The following is a 6,029-nucleotide window of genomic DNA, read 5'->3' on the forward strand; positions in this document are numbered from 1 at the left end:
CAAATAAACACAATCAGAAATGAAAAAGGAGAGATTACAACTGATGTCACAGAAATACAAAGGATTGTAAGAAATTACTATAAAAACTGTATGCCATGAAATTTCAAAACCTGAGTGAAATGATAAATTTCTAGAAGAATGTAATCCAAAACTGAATGGAGAAGAACCAGAAAGCCTGAACAGATCAATAACAAATGGTAAAACTGAAGCAGCAATAAAAAAACTCCCATCACACAAAAGCTCTGGACTGGACTGTTTCACAGGAGAATTTCATGAAACATTTAAGGAAGAGCTAACACCTGTACTTCTCAGGCTATTCCAAAAATTCCAAGAAGATAGAAGACTCCCAAACTCTTTTCATGAGACCAGCATCATCCTAATCCCTAAACCAGACAAAGACAACAACAAAGAAAGAAAACTACAGACCAATATTGCTGTTGGACATAGATGCTAAAATCCTCAACAAAATATTGGCCAACCACATCCAGCAATACATCAAAAAGATCACACACCATGATCAAGTGGAATTCATCCCAGGGATGCAAGGATGGTACAACATTCACAAATCAATAAATGTAATACATCACATAAACAAAAGACAAAAATCACATGACCATATCAATAGATATGGAAAAGGCACTTGATAAGGTACAGGACCTATTTATGATAAAAACACTCAGCAAAGTGGGAGCAGAGGGAGCATACCTCAACATAGTAAAGGCCATATATGAAACACTTACAGCCAACATCATACTCAAAAGACAAAAAATAAAAGCTTTCCCACTAAGATCAGGAGGAAGATATGAATGTCTGCTTTCACCACTTCTGTTCGACATACTATTGAAGTTCTAGCCACAGCAAACAGACAGAAGAAATAGAAGGCATACAAATTGGAAAGGAAGAAGGAAAACTGTCATTGTTTGGAGATGACATGATAGCGTACATAGAAAACCCTACAGACTCCACCAAAAAACTACTCAACCTAATAAGTGAATTTGGCAAAACAGCAGGATACAAACTCAATATTCAGAAATTGGAGGCATTCTTGTACACCAACAATGAAATATCAGAAACAGAAATCAGGAAAAAAATTCCATTTTATATAGCAACAAGAAAAATAAAGTACCTAGGAATAAACCTAACCAAGGAGGCAAAAGACCTGTACTCAGAAAACTACACAACACTGAAGAAAGGAATTAAGGAAGAAACAAATAAATGGAGGCCTATACCATGTTCATGGATTGGAAGAATCCATCATCAAAATGTCCATACTACCCAAAACAATTTATAGATTCAGTGAAATACCTACTAAAGTACCAACGGCATATTTCACAGATACAGAACAAACAGTTCAAAAATTTATATGGAACAAAAAATGACCCCAAATACTGCAGCAATTTTGAGAAAGGGGATCAAAGTAGGTAGGATAACTCTATCTGACATCAAACTATATTACAAGGCTGTGGCAATCAAAACAATCTGGTACTGGTATAAGAACAGACACATAGATCAATGGAACAGAATAGAGAGCCCAGGAATAAGCGCAAGTCTCTATGGTCAATTAATATTCAACAAAGGGGGCAGAAGCATAAAATTGAGTAAAAATACCCTTTTAAACAAATGGTGTTGGGAGAGTTGGACAGCTACATGCGAAGAAATGAAACTTGTCCAGCAATGTCCACCATACACAAAAATAAACTCAAGATGGATAAAAGACTTGAATCTAAGTCATCATACCATAAAAGTCCTAGAGGAGAACATAGGCAGGAAAATCTGAGATAGTCCACGCTGCAATATTCTCACCAAGATGCCCCTTAGAGCAAGGGACATAAAGGAAAGAATAAATTAATGGGAGTTTGCCAAAATAAAAGGCTTCTGCACAGCTAAAGAAAACATTAGCATAATGAAAAAGGAACCAACAGTATGGGAAAATACATTTTCCGATGATACCTTGGACAAGGGTTTGATCTACAAAACATATAAAGAACTCACACAATTCCGCTCCAGGAAGATAAGCAACCCAATTAAAAAATGGGCAAAGGACATAAACAGACACTTCTCCTAAAAGGACATATAGAGGGTCCATAGGTATATGAAAGAATGCTCAGCAACATTAGCCATCAGAGAGACACAAATTAAAACCACAATGAGATACCACTTCACACTGGTGAGAATGGCTATCATAAACATATCAACAAACAGTAAGTGCTGGCGAGGTTGTGGAGAAAAGGGAACCCTAGTATATTGTTGGTGGGAATGCAGACTGGTGTAAACACTGTGGAAAACAGTATGGAATTTCCTCAAAAAACTAAAAATGGAATTGCCTTTTGATCCAGCAATTCCAATGGTAGGATCATACCATAAGAAGGCTGAAACAGTGATTCAGAAGAACCTATGCACCCCAAAGTTCATAGCAGCACAATCTATACTAGCCAAGTGTTGGAAGCAGCCTAGGTGCCCATCATTAAATGAGTGGACCAAAAAACGGTGGTATATCTTCACAATGGAATCCTATGCAGCAGAAAGAAAGAAGGAGCTCCTACCCCTCGAGACAGCATGGATGGAACTGGAGAGCATTATGCTAAGTGAAGTAAGCCAGGTGGTGAAACACAAATACCATATGATCTCACCTATAAGTGGAACCTAATTAACAAAACAAATAAGCAAGCAAAATATAACTCAAGACATTGAAATTAAGAACAAACTGACAGTAAGCAGACAGGAGGGAGGGAAATGATGTGGGAAAGAATGGAAAGGATCATAAATGAGCATGTATAAAGGACCCATGGACACAGCAAAAGGGGGATAGGATTGAGAGTGGGAGGTGGGGGTGGGTAGAGCAGGAGAAAGTGGTGGTGGGAAAATGGAGACAACTGTATTTGAATATTAATAATTTTTAAAGAAAAAAAGAAACAATTTTAATTTGAAGGATATAAAATTTCTAATATTAAACTAATTTTGATTTTATAAAGATTTACTCAGTAATTTTATATATCACATTGTGCTAAGGAACTTAAAACACTGAATTCTGCTTTGTAAGCTCTGTGCAATGGAACACATTTTTAAATTTAAGACAAACTAGTTAACTCTTAAACTATATTAACAATATAAACAAGACACTCTAAGCAGTATATACTTCATTAATAATGAGAATCAGAGCCTATCTTATGGTTCACAATACTGTCATACTTATAGTCAGCCCAACTAAGGTAGTTTGAAAGATCAATTATATCTATTTATTTAAGTTTAATCTTCATTTTTTTCCATTACTATTTAGTCCCCTTCTACATCCCTCCTCCCAAGCAATCACCACACTGCTGTCCATCTCCATAAGTCCTTTTTCCTTTTTCTTCAATCTGTCTACCCCTTAACCTACCCCCACACCCAGCCATCATCCTGCACTCCATCTACGGGTCTCTCCCCATTTTTCCTTGCTAGTTCAGTTTGTTCACTAGATTCCACATCTGAGTGAAATCATTTGGTATTGTCATTCTCTGATTTCATTTAGCATAATGTTTTCCAGGTCCATCCACACTGTAGTGAAAGGTAATTTTTACAGCTGAGTAGCATTATATTGTGTAAATGTCCCACAGTTGTTTTATCCACTCATCTAGTGATGGACACTTGGGCTGCTTCCATATCTTGGTTAGTGTAAATAATGCTGCAATGAATATAGGGGTGCTTATGTACTTTCAAATTAGTGTTTTGGGTCCCTTTGGGTATATTCCCAGAAGTCGGATCACTGGGTCAAAAGGCAGATCCATTTTTAATTTTTTGAGCTATCTCCATACTGATTTTCACTGTGGCTGCACTAACCTGCATTCCCACCAACAGTGCAAAAGAGTTCCCTTTTCTCTGCATCCTTATCAGAATTTGACTTATTGACGATAGCCATTCTGACAGGTGTGAGGCGATACTTCATTGTGGTTTTAATTTGCCTTTCTCTGATGATTAGTGACATTGAGCATCTTTTCATACGTCTATTGGCCCTCATTTGCCTGTATGATCTTAGAGAAGTGTCTATTCAGGTCCTTTGCCAATTTTTTAATTGGGTTTTCTTTTTTTTTGGTGTTGTATTTTGTAAATACTTAATAAATTTTGGACATTGACCCCTTATCTGCGATGTATTAATGAGTATGTTCTGCCATTTTGTGGGTTTATTGTGTTGATTTACTTTGCTATACAGAGTTTTTAGTTTAATGTAGTCCCATTTATTTTCTCGTTTCCCTTGCCTGCTGAGATATTGCTACAAGCAATGTCTGAGATTTTGTTGTCTGTTTTCCCCTATGGTTTTTATAGTTTCAGGTCTAACATTTAAGTCTTTGATCCATTTAGAATTTATTCTTTTGTGTGGTGTAAGATGGTCTAGTTCTGTTTTTCTGCACTTATCTGTCCATTTTTCCTAACACCATTTACTAAATAAACTATCATTAGCCCATTGTGTTTGCTTTCTCTATCAAATATTAATTGGCTATAAAGTTGTGGGTTTATTTCTGGGCTCTCTGTTCCGTTGATCTATGTGTCTATTTTTATGCCAGTACCATGCTGTTTTGATTACTATGACCTTATAGTATAGTTTAGTAGGTAGTGTGATTCCTCCAACTTTGTTCTTTCTCAGAATTACTTTTGCTATGTGGGGCCATTTGTGGTTCCACACAAATTTTTTTAAGAAAGTTTTTACTGCTTACAATGATATAAAACATATCATTTAAACTTCCCTCTATGTATGAAGTGCTTGCCTGCAACAGGATAAAAAAACTTTTGTACATCTGACGAGCTCAAATGACTTGTCTCATGCTGGGAGGGGAGAAATAGTGATAGCAGCTCTTTCACTCTGAAAATGCTACATTGGTGAAAATCAACGGACAACCCTTTTGTATGTCAAATTGTAAATTTTAATGTTTTCATTAGAATAGTCTTTTATATCATAACTCTCCAACAAGAAACAATAAAACAACTAACAGTAAACTCCAGTACAAGTACATTCCCCAGATTAAGAATTCAAACAAATGTAAAAGGTAAATCACATATAATACAATTGAAGCATCTAAAACAATTTAAATAATTTAAAATTTTTAAACTGCTACACATGCTTTACATATATTTCAACATAAAAGTCCCCAGAACAGAATTTTTTTAACTATTCGTTATAGTTCTGTGAAATATGTCACTGGAATTTTGAAAGGAATTGCATTGAATCTATAGATTACTTTGGGTAGTATAGACATTTTAATGACATTAATTCTTCCTATGCATGAACATGGTATGTGAGATCAATTATATTTATATACTACACTTAACTCCATGGTTAAAAAGTATGTGTTCCTTTCCTCTCAGAAAATTATTTTGATTAAAATATATATTTATCAATAAAATATTTCTCTTTGGTATTTACCAACATAGAGGGATACATATAAAGATACACACACACACACACACACACACACACACACACACACAAACCTTTCCTCAATCTTATGTGAGATTTCTGGGTCTTCTTGAATTCCTTTCTGTTCTTTAGGTGTCTTTTGAAGCCATGTTTCTGACAATAATAAAAATTCACAGCTCCTTTGCTTTGGGCTGGTATTTAGCTATTGTATTAACAAAGTATAATACAGAATTTAGAATACATAGCTATTACATTTTCTTTATTCTTATATTGAGAATCACATGAAAATATCAATCTTCCTAGGTAATACAATTTTAGTCAAGGATCAAGAATATCTACAATAGTACAGCCATACTCATCCCCCTATGTTATGTTCGGAAAAAACAAATTATCTTTAGTGGTATTCTTATAAGAAATAATTCCAGCTTTAGCATATTAGTATGCTATTTCCAATTTCAAATAAGAATATTTTGGGAAGCCCATGCATGACATTCCCCTACTGAAACCAAAGTCACAAAGTTGAGTGGCTTAGAATGGGTTAGTCATCAGGTGAAAGTAATTGCCTAGGACTCTGGCACATGCAGAGAGTCAGGAACAAAACCATAATTAAGATCACAGCATCAAAAGATGCAAAGTTGTT

Source organism: Phyllostomus hastatus, unplaced genomic scaffold, assembly GCF_019186645.2.
Source record: "Phyllostomus hastatus isolate PE091 unplaced genomic scaffold, TTU_PhHast_1.1 phas_contig_41, whole genome shotgun sequence".
Taxonomy (NCBI): domain Eukaryota; kingdom Metazoa; phylum Chordata; class Mammalia; order Chiroptera; family Phyllostomidae; genus Phyllostomus; species Phyllostomus hastatus.